Here is a 12,099-nt window from a genome sequence, read left to right on the forward strand (position 1 = left end):
GTCCAGAGGAACGTCAGGAAGGAGTTACACTTCTTAGGCAGCTTCTCCTTTTTTTTCCTCTTATAGTTTTGAAATTCAAATTGAATGCAATTTTCAGCTCATTTGAGCCAGAATATACAGTTGCCGAGCTTCAGTGGCTCTTAAATTCGAACTCACAGGAGAAAACAGATATCATCTGTCGCACCGGGCAGGAAGGAGGAGGAGATTGTGAGCTGTTCCTTGCAGGAGCTGTGGCCGAGGCTATCACACAGCGAGTGCATGGAGCTTGTCATTCCTAAAATAATTAGATAATCAATGGAATCTTGGAATGTTCCACAACTAAAGTAAAGTCTGGACAGAAAAGTCCAGTGCCGGACTGTGATTACTATTCATGGAGATTGATGTATACGAAGTTTCTTTAGTCTTGACGCTATTATACTCTATGTATGACCCAAATAGGTACAATGGGGCAGGTTTATTGATTTGGTCAGTGTAAACAGGTGCAAAATGTGCCAAATTTATAACAGGAGCTCATGTTGGATGATACACGTGGTGCATCTTAAGCACTTTGGGGCACACTAACTTTTTGGTCGGTTTCACTTTTTATCCAAAATTTTGGAAAAATTTGCATTTTAAGCTCCTAAACTTAGAAGCTGCACTCCTTTGTGGAATGAACTGGTGTCTAAAATACATTAATAGGTCTTAAATTTGAAGATACATTGAAGGGGATTTATAAAGAGTGATGTTTTGTACACCAGTTTTAGACAAAAATGTACTTGGAACAGTTTTATGATAGGGAAAAAAAAGTAGCAAATTTGATGTGCGACTGTATGTAGAATTTGTTTTTACTCTTTTCCGACACTCACGGCACTTTTCTTCAAAGTGGGAGGAAATTTGCATGAGGGACGGGACCTCCCAAAACCTTGCAAATTTACTATAATTTACACCAGTAGATTTGACTTTCTGGCACCCGGACAGGCAAATGATGTCATACATTTATTAGGAGAGACGTATGTCTTTTAATAAATTTGCACTAATTTAAGCCAGGGGACTTTGGTTTAAGAACGGCGCATGAAACACAAGTTTTCGCAAATTTTCCCTTTAATTTCAAGCTAGCCTGTGCAAGATGCAAGGCTCTGAAGATTGTGGCACATTTTTGGTTGTCCATAGACCAGAAAATCAAATCTTCTCTAGATCACAGGCTGGCATAGATTTGAGCTGTAGTTAAAGAGTAAATTATAGGAAACGTGTAGGGTCTGTGGAGGGAAGACCCCCCATCACTGAGCTTCACCCACTTTTTATCCCAATGGTAGTTGAGAGGATTTTGGGGGTTTTGGATAAAGCCATCTAGGCTACAGTTTTTTTTAAAGTGCAAAGATTTCTTTACTGACCGAGTCCAGCATTGAGTCTCCGCCACTGCTCCTGGTGTCTGTTATTGTCTGCAGTGCTGATGTAATGTTTACAGCGCTGCAGCCAATCATTGAGTTCAGCTGATAGCAGACACTGGTAGCAGCGGTGGAGATTCAGCACTTTATCTGGGGATTAAAGAATAGTTGTTCTTTTTTTTGACAATTGATGTGTCACTTACTGTTCTGCTTGGTGCGGTTTTGATAAAATCCCTGTTTTCTCTACTGTAAGGCTATGTGCACACGTTCAGGATTTTTTGCGTTTTTTTTCGCGTTTTTCACAATAAAAACGCATTAAAAACGCATACATATGCATCCTATCATTTAGAATGCATTCTGCAATTTTTGTGCACATGATGCATTTTTTTCCACAAAAAAAACGCATCGCGGTAAAAAAAAGTAGCATGTTCATTAATATTGCGGATTTTTCGCATTTTTCCCGCTATTTAATGCATTGGGAAAAAAAACGCGAAAAAAAAAGCGCAAAAAACGCATAAAAAACGAATTAAAAACGCGAAAAAAAAAGCATGCGGGTTTCTGGCAGAAATGTCTGGTTTTTGTCAGGAAATTTCTGCAAGAAATCCTGAACGTGTGCACATACCCTTAATGTAACAGAGCTCTGAATACTGAGCTTTGTATCACCCTGTCCACACCCCTGATTGGCAGTCTCCTGTGTACATTGTCAGTGTGATACTAGTCACTACTCGTAGACAAGCCACGAGGCTGGGTAGCCAAGATGTCCGAGGTCAAAAGCCAGGATGATACGTCATACACAGAGGGATGAGACAAAAGCATAGTCAGGTCATAGTCCGAAGTCAGAATTCCAAGAAGGATGGTCAAGGTAAGTCCAAGGTCAAACAGCAAAGATCAGAATACAAGGTTAGGAGCACAGAGCAAATACGTCTTTGAGCAAAGCAACAATTGCAACATTCAAGGACAGAAAGCTTAGCTAAATAACCAGATAATTACTCTGAACAGGAAACACATGGATGAAGCCCTGCTACATCCTAGCCCTGTTTGGACTGCTAAACTGTCACTCAAGACACTGACAGCGAAGCCCATCTCTGCATTCGATTGGACGGTTGAGCTGTCAATCACTACACTGACGGCCACACTAACAGTTCTGCCATCCAAACTAGGACACGCTTGTCCTAGATTGGATGAAAGAACTGACATTCACTACGACCAGACACATTAATAGGAGGAATCGTGACAGTAGGTAAGCTACCAATCAGTGGTGTGGGTGGGGTTACACAGATTAGCTGGACTGTCTGGCACATGATGTCTAGTCCTCTAGGGATAATCTCCTGCTGAAAAAACACTGATTGTATTGAAACTACAGCAAGCTGCTGAACAAGTGCTCATTATTCTGCAGATTACGTAGCAAAAGCTTGCTGACAGATTCTCTGTAAGTGGAGCTTATGTAGTTCTGTGCACAATTTAACTTCTTCCACCACGGCACCAGAAGAGTATGTATCAGCCTTCGGAAAACCACATCAATCAACCAATTGCCACAATTATGGCTTGAGAAGATCTGGCTGGCCATATACAGTATATTAGAAAAGTGAGTACACCTCTCACATTTTTGTAAATATTTTATTACACCTTTTCATGGGGAAACACTGCAGATATGGCACTTTGATACAATGAAAAGTAGTCAGTGGACAGCTTGTATAGCTAATTTATAGTAATTTTGGTGTTCCCTCTAAATAACTAAACACACAGCCATGTCTAAACTGCTGGCAAAAAAGTGAGTACACCCCTAAGAGAAAATGGCCAAACTGTGCCATATTAGCAACTTTACCTCCCTGTTATCCTGTGACTTATTAGCGTTATAAGGTCTCAGGTGTGAATGGGGAGCAGATGTGTAACATTTGGTGTTATTGCTCTCACACTCTCTCATACTGGTCACTGGACGTTCAACATGGCTCCTCATGGTAAAGAACTCTCTGGGGATCTGAAAAAAAGAATTGTTGCTCTACATAAAGATGGCAGAGGCTACAAGAAGATTGCCGGCACCCTGACACAGAGCTGCAGCATGGGGGCCAAGACCATACAGTGGTTTAACAAGACAGGTGCCACTCAGAACTAGCCTCGCCATGGCTGACTTAAGTTGTTGAGTGCACATGCTCAGCATCATATCATGAGGTTGTCTTTTCACAATAGACGTATGAGTGCTGCCAGCATTTCTGCAGAGGTTAAAGGGGTGGGTGGTCCGCCTGTCAGTGCTCAAACCATATGACACCGCACACTGCGTCAAATTGGTCTGCATGGCTGTTGTCCCAGATAGAAGCCTCTTCTAAAGATGATGCACAAGAAAGCCCGAAAACAGATTGCTGAAGACAAGTAGACTAAGGACATGGATTACTGGAGCCATGTCCTGTGGTCTGATGAGACCAAGATAAACTTATTTGGTTCATATGGGGTCAAGCGTGTGTTGTGGCAACCAGGTGAGGAGTAGAAAGACAAGTATGTCACCTACAGTCAAGCATGGTGATGAGAGCATCATGGTTTGGGGCTGCATAAGTGCTGCCAACTGTGGGCAGCTACAGTTCATTGCGAAAACCATGAATGCCAACATCTTCTTTGACATACTGAAGCAGAGCATGATCCATGTCCTTCAGAAACTTGGCCGCAGGGCAGTATTCCAACAAGCTAATGACCCCAAACACACCTCCAAGATGACCACTGCCTTGCTAAAGAAACTGAGGATAGGTGTGCTGGACTGGCCAAGCATGTTTCCAGACATAAACCCTATTAAGCATCTGTGTGGCATCCTGAAACGGAAGGTGGAGAAGCACAAGGTCTCCGACATACACCAGCTCTGTTATGTTATTACGGAGGAATGGAAGAGGATTCCAGTGGCCAACGGTGAAGTTATAGTGACCTCAATGCTCCAGAGAATTAAGGCAGTGCTTGAAAATATTGGTGGCCACTCAACATATTGACACTTTGGGAACAATTTGGCCATTGCCACTCACTTTTGTTACTCGCGGTTTAGACTTTAATGGCTGAGTGTTGAGTTATTTAGAGGGCACACCAAATTCCACTGTTATCCAAGGCTGCACGCTGATTACTTTACATTGCATCAAAGTGTCAGATCTGCAGTGCTGTCCCATGAAAAAATGTAATAAAATATTTACAAAAATGTGAAGGGTGTACTCACTTTTGTGATATGCTGTATTTTTCTTGCAGTAGCTTCTGCAGGAGAATTGTGGTATTACATGACAAATTAATTCTCATTCGTGTGAAACATCTCAGAGTGAGAACTCCTGTTTTCAGCAGGTGGGATGTTACAGGTGGGATCCAAAGGGAAGACCGTCTACAACATCCAATTACTTTATTAACTTTCTGATTAATATTTTTTTATTTCTTATTTCCAGACATTACCTACCGTACTTCTACATCACTGTGCCTCTAACCCAAAGTCCCCTGTGCGGTAAGCAAAGACTAAACTTTATTATGTGTATGTAAGTATTTATTATGAGCTGTGCATACAGTACGCGGCCACTATTAATACTAAACCATTAGAGAAAAAACATTTTCTTTCATTTCCCGCCATATTATGCAAATGTTCTTACCTAGAAGTATCGCTGCAATGAGTAGCGATTGACCGAATTCGATGCTGTTTTGGGGGAGATCATGGAGGTGGACTTTAAGGAGTTGTCCAGCTTTGTGATATTTATGACCTATCCTTAGGAACAGCGGGTATCAGCTATTTTCTGCTCTAGCGGTGGCAGTTCTGGGAGTTGGATCTTCACTGGTCTGATATAGTTTATATTATGGACGCACGTGCTGCCATACAGGGTCCATGCACGTGACCGTGTCCAATATATAGACCCAAGACAGGTTCCATATTTGTTGCATCGTAAATTCTGCAGATGTAGACAGGTGTTAACAGCTCCAATTTTTTCCAATCTAATGCGATTTCCTTATTAAACCCTCACGAAGCTGCAATTCACATCATAATTACTTGGTGGCCACATATAGACACATACAACATTAACAAGTCCCGATAGAATATTGCAAAATCATACTATTATTTTTAAAGTTGCCACTTGTCTCAGAATGTGAGTGGCCAAGTGTAAAGTTAAGGATATCCGATTTTGAAGGTCAATAAAATTGCTATACCTCCAAGTAAGTCTACTGGTGACAGTGACTGTCTGCTGGCCATTAAGTTCTTGGCAATAAGAATGTTGCAGATCGAAATGTATCTTCCAGCCTCTTATCTTACCAATACATATGAATCTTTGGGTTACTAGTGCAGATGGGGTTTTTACCCTCCCAATTTCAGCTCTTTCTCCTTTATTTTGCTGCAGGTTGTTGAAGCCCCTAAACAATATCCTTGCAGCCCTCCCTATATTTCTAAAAGTTAGAGGATGAAATAAATCCACTTTCCATTCCCTGGATGCCTTTGGATAGAGCATAGACTTCACATTGACTGTAATATGTTCTCCTGTGCTGACTGTTGCCTGTAAGTTGGAATATTATACTCCCCCCACAAAACTAAAAATTTTGACTTTACGAAGTTTTATTTATTTATTTGTATTGTTCCTTTGTGCATATGATGTAATATGCTTATGTCTTTGTTATATACCTTGAAGCCCTGGGATTGGCGAGCCACGGTACTTGGCACCATCATGGTAGCTTTGCGATGAAAATCCCATTAAATGTAGAGCCAATGAGTAGCGATGGGTGGCATTCAATGCTGTTTTTGGTGGAGATCTTCTGGGTGGACTTTAAATGGTTGTCCAGCTTATGATATCGTTGACGTATACTTAGAAGCAGCAGGTTTCAGTTGTTTTCTGCACCGGCGGTAGAAGTGCTGGGTGTTGGAGTGTCACCAATCAGATATTGATAACTCATCTAAGTTTCTAAATTTTGGAAGTTGAACGTGACATTGAATTCTCATCTTGCCATTCTCAGTATTGGCCATAACACTTATGAAATTTCTGCAACGCAGTGTTGATAGATGGAGCAGAGAAAATGGACTGGTTTGGTGCAAAGTTGGGAGCACGGATGGTTCCCATGTGGTGCCTAGAGAATATCTAGATTATACACTTTGTATGCCTGGACCTATCCATGGTTTATGCATCAGAGAAAGGGTGGAGGCCATTGTGAATAGCCCATTAAAGATGTTGCATAGTGGGGGAAAGGGAATTGACAACTATTCTGAGTTAATATCTGTCTCTCAGTTGTGGTTGTCACTTTCCAATCTTAGTCAATGCTTGGTCTGAGATACTATCTACACTACATCTTCATCAGCTCTACCATTTGTATTAAACTCATATGGACTAAACATATTTTCCTTCTGTTCCCTTTACTCGCACATGTATGACCACCTTCCACATTAACGTTCATGCATCTCAAGTTTTAAGCCTTCTTACAAACCTCCGGCGCCGCACAAATTCCGGAACAGATGCCGCTGTGCAGGGAAAAATAAACGTTCCGTACCATAATTACTCACAGGTAAGAGGGTGATGCATCAGGTGAGCGATGCCGGCTCTCATTACATGATTAGATTGCACTAGGCTCGGACCTCTGACACTGACCTGCTTTACTGATCCAGGCAGAGTCGGTGCAGAGGCTGAGCATAGAAGCGGGCACATCTCCGAGGTGAGCAAACATGCCACATTTCTCCAGAATTTACCGATATTGGACACGGACTAGATCTCCCTTTATTTACTACATCTCTGCATAACAGCATGTATGTACACAGTGATTGAATCAGCAGACTAGTGAGTGCAGCTCTGGGGTATAATACAGGATGTAACTCAGGATCAGTAATGTAATGTATGTACACGGTGACTGTACCAGCAGAATAGTGAGTGCAGCTCTGGGGTATAATACAGGAATAGGCTATAACTCAGGATCAGTAATGTAATGTATGTACACAGTGACTGCACCAGCAGAATAGTGAGTGCAGCTCTGGGGTATAATACAGGATGTAACTCAGGATCAGTAATGTAATGTATGTACACAGTGACTGCACCAGCAGAATAGTGAGTGCAGCTCTCGGGTATAATACAGGATGTAACTCAGGATCAGTAATGTAATCTATGTACATAGTGACTGTGCAGCGCCCCAGAGTCCTGGTCGTTGCAGTACTGATGCTCCGCCACTAAGGGGAGCTATGGTACGTCTGATGGCACTGAAGGAGTTCATCTGACCAGGTATCACAGACACCAATACATTTCACAGTCGGGCCTCCAGGGGGAGCTAAGGGTTCTATTCATTAGGCCACTCCTCACATACTGGTAAAACTGGGGGTCAGGCAGGAAGTTAGGCAGAAAGCTGACTGGGTTGGAACCAGGCAACACCTTGTGGCAGAGGGTGTTGTGGGGGAAGATTCGGTAGGGTCCCTGTCAGGGGTGGGATCCTGACAGAGGCCTGGCTACAGGAAAGAACGTAACGGGTCCGCGCCTGCTCAGTATAGCGGCGGTGCCCAAGGAAGGATTAGAAGCGAGATAGATTGTGCTGAGTGAGAAACGAGATCAAAGCAAGAAGGAGAATACCAGTAGGAGTCGTGCTGTAAGACCGAGGCAACACCCTACTGAGGCGCAAACAACCGGCGGCCGGAACGCCGAAGGAAGTATTTCTATATACAGCTTCAGGCAATACTTCGAACCTATGGCAGGACAGTCAGTCACAGGCGGGCTGTCTCACCTAAATCACCTATGCAGTCTTGGGGGGCAACTTGTGGAGAGGGGCGACTCTAGAGTCCCGGAAGAGCTCCGAGCCTACCCGTCAAACGGGTGCCGTCCTAACCGTAACATCAGGGAGGGACGGAGGATTAGCAGAACATCATCTAATCGAGTTGTGAGGGAACTTAAGAAACAGACACAACAGTTGTGGGGACTTTCCGTAAGCACAGCAGGGAAGGACCACAACACATAGCGCTAGAAGGAAGGCACCGATTTCCACCTGCAAAGAGAACTCTGGAGGTGCCATTGGACCGGCCGGACTTGCGCAGCCTGGTGAACCGTATTCCGGACTGAGGACCCAGAGACCTTCAGTAAAGAGGTAAAGAGACTGCAACCTGGTGTCCTCGTTATTTACTGCGACCGGCACTGCACCGCAACACCGCACTACCACCGTCCACATCCATCATATCGTTCACTGTACGTCGCCTCCCCACCAGCAGGGTCACGGACCGGGCCTAGCCACCGTGACAATCCCACAGCAGAGACTCAGAGGCCCGGTACCGGGTACCCCTCGGCCCTGCGGCGGTGGGGGCGCTACAACTGCACCAAAAGAATAGTGAGTGCGGCTCTGGAGTATAATACAGGATGTAACTCAGGATCAGTAATGTATGTACACAGTGACAGCACCAGCAGAATAGTGAGTGCAGCTCTGTAGTATAATACAGGATGTAACTCAGGATCAGTAATGTATGTACACAGTGACTGCACCAGCAGAATAGTGAGTGCAGCTCTGGAGTATAATACAGGATGTAACTCAGGATCAGTAATGTAATCTATGTACATAGTGACTGCACCAGCAGAATAGTGAGTGCAGCTCTGTAGTATAATACAGGATGTAACTCAGGATCAGTAATGTAATTTATGTACACAGTGACTGCACCAGCAGAATAGTGAGTGCAGCTCTGTAGTATAATACAGGATGTAACTCAGGATCAGTAATGTATGTACACAGTGACTGCACCAGCAGAATAGTGAGTGCAGCACTGGAGTATAATACAGGATGTAACTCAGGATCAGTAATGTAATGTATGTACACAGTGACTGCACCAGCAGAATAGTGAGTGCAGCTCTGGAGTATAATACAGGATGTAACTCAGGATCAGTAATGTAATGTATGTACACAGTGACTGCACCAGCAGAATAGTGAGTGCAGCTCTGGAGTATAACACAGGATGTAAATCAGGATCAGTACAAGATCAGTAATGTAATGTATGTGGAGCGCCCCGTCAGGGCAAGGGGTTACTCGGTACCGGGTCCTGCGGTTCACAGGGGGGATGTCATGGTGGCTGACCCGGTCTGTGGCCCTGGGACGTCCGTATAAAAGGGATAAGTCTTTAAAGGGATAAAGTTTATGTTCGTGACACCACCTGTGGTATTCGGTCAGGGTGACCGATGCTGCTTTAAGGGGTCCGCTGGGGTGATGTTATGGCAGCTAGATGGTATACCTTCCCACAGGTGAAGTGTATCCCCAGGGCTTCCCAGTATGTTGATGGTGAATGGTGAATGGTGTAGTGAAGAACGAGGACACAGGGTTGCAGTCTCTTTACCTTTACTGAAGACTTCAGCATCCACAGTCCAGGGCACCAGACCACAGGGCAGGCAGAGTCCGGCCGGTTCTGAGGCAAGTCCAGAGTCCCCTTGTCCAGGTGGAAATTAATAGCCTTCCCTTGCGCTGTAGTGGTGTAGTCCCTTACTGGATAAGCTTCAAATGTAGATTGTGAGCCTTCGAGGGCAGGGTCCTCTCTCCTACTGTACCAGTTATGACTTGTATTGTTCAAGATTATTGTACTTGTTTTTATTATGTATACCCCTCCTCACTTGTAAAGCGCCATGGAATAAATGGCGCTATAACAATAAATAATAATAATAATAATAATAATAATAAATAACGTCCTTACAGATGTAGTGTCTCTCTCTCTCTCTGTCCCCCGTAGTCGGATAGGACAAACCCATATGACTGGTGGCTTGAGGCTGTTTATAGGGACTCTAGCATGCCCTGGCCTCTGAGGGGTGCCACTGTGCCTCCTGGGTGTAGGTGCAGACAGGTAACATGCAATTAGCTGTCCTGCCGGTCCCTGAAGTAAAGCATAGAGGTCCTTACTACCTCGGTGTTCCGGCTACTGGTGTTCTGCGCCTCAGAAGGAGGCAGCCTGTTCTGGGCTGGTCCCCTTTTGGTATCCTCTTCTTTGCTTTGCCTTCCTTCACGCTCACTGCAATACAATTCTGCCTTCCAAATGTCTCTTTCTGGGAGCTGCAGCTCTTAGGGCATGCACAGCTCTGTGGACCCTATCCTCTGTCCTCTGACAGGAATTCGCTCCTGCCAGGAACAGCTTTCCTGAAGGACTGACTAACTTTCCCTATAGACTACCAGTTATATATATGTGGGGAGTCACCTAGTAAATAGGATCAAAAGCTCCCCCTGGTGGCCTGGAGTATGAATGTGTTGCATGTTTGTGATACCTGGATGCAGTTGTCCTTCTTTGCCTCTGAACGTAGCATCACTCTCCCCTGGAGGAAAGCAATACCCCTGTGACGACCAGGACCCTGAGGCGCCACACTTGTACACAGTGACTGCACTAGCAGAATAGTGAGTGCAGCTCTGAAGTATAATACAGGATGTAACTCAGGATCAGTAATGTAATGTATGTACACAGTGACTGCACCAGCAGAACAGTGAGTGCAGCTCTGGAGTATAATACAGGATTAGTGTTGAGCGATACCGTCCGATACTTGAAAGTATCGGTATCGGAAAGTATCGGCCGATACCGGCAAAGTATCGGATCCAATCCGATACCGATACCTGATACCAATACAAGTCAATGGGACTCAAGTATCGGACGGTATCCCTGATGGTTCCCAGGGTCTGAAGGAGAGGAATCTCTCCTTCAGGCCCTGGGATCCATATTAATGTGTAAAAGAAAGAATTAAAATAAAAAATATTGCTATACTCACCTCACCGAGGGAACCGGCAGCGTTCTTTGCTTAAAATTCGCGCGTTTACTTCCTTACGTGAAGTCCCGGCTTGTGATTGGTCGCGTGCCGCCCATGTGGCCACGATGCGACCAATCACAGCAAGCCGTGACGTAATTTCAGGTCCTTCAGGATTTTAAAATTACGTTCCGGCTTGTGATTGGTCGCGTCGCGGTCACATGGGCGGCACGCGACCAATCACAAGCCGGGACTTCACGTAAGGAAGTAAACGCGCGAATTTTAAGCAAAGAACGCTGCCGGTTCCCTCGGTGAGGTCCAGGCTGCGTCGGAGAGGTGAGTATAGCAATATTTTTTATTTTAATTCTCTCTTTTACACATTATTACATTAATGTTGTTTCGATACCGATACCCGATACCACAAAAGTATCGGATCTCGGTATCGGAATTCCGATACCCGCAAGTATCGGCCGATACCCGATACTTGCGGTATCGGAATGCTCAACACTACTCTTGAGTACACTGATATGCTATATGTGGGGGAATACTACAATTTGGGCGCATGGCAGTGCTCAGACGGGAGCAAGCACCATTTGACTTTTTGAACGTAAAATTGGCTGGAATCAATGGTGGGCGCCATGTCGCATTTTGTAATCCCCTGATGTACCTACACAGTAGAAACCCCCCACAAGTCACCCAATTTTGGAAACTATAACCCCCCAGGGGTTTAAGCCAGGGGTATAAGGATCATTTTGAACCCACAGGTATGTTGCAGAATTAAGTAACATTAGGTCATCATATTGAATATGTCTTCATTAGTGTTGAGTGCAAGTGCTTGCTACTCCAGTTTATATCAGATGCTCGGGAATGAACCAAATATAGTGGGTGCTTGAGTGACATGCTTGAGTCACTGCCCCGCATATTTTGTGGCTGTTAGGCACAATACCGAACAACCAATGCAAACTCGAGTAGTGAGCACTTGCGCCATCATATCGTCATGATTTTTTTTTTTACTTTTGAAAAAAAACATTTCTAACTCCAACCCTAACACAGCCCTAACCCCAACCCTAACCCCAACACAC

The 12,099-nt window shown here is 44.5% G+C and overlaps 1 protein-coding gene across 4 annotated transcripts in view; it reads left to right on the forward strand.

Moving 5' to 3' along the window:
• ESRRG (estrogen related receptor gamma) overlaps positions 1-12,099 on the forward strand; it is a 1,109,342-nt gene that overhangs the window by 229,121 nt on the left and 868,122 nt on the right. For all 4 annotated transcript variants that reach the window (XM_077282272.1, XM_077282267.1, XM_077282269.1 and 1 more), the window contains exon 4: positions 4,769-4,824. The gene's annotated coding sequence lies outside the window, so the exon portion shown is untranslated. The remainder of the gene's footprint in view (positions 1-4,768; positions 4,825-12,099) is intronic.

This window comes from Ranitomeya variabilis, chromosome 2 (genome assembly GCF_051348905.1).
Source record: "Ranitomeya variabilis isolate aRanVar5 chromosome 2, aRanVar5.hap1, whole genome shotgun sequence".
NCBI lineage: Eukaryota > Metazoa > Chordata > Amphibia > Anura > Dendrobatidae > Ranitomeya > Ranitomeya variabilis.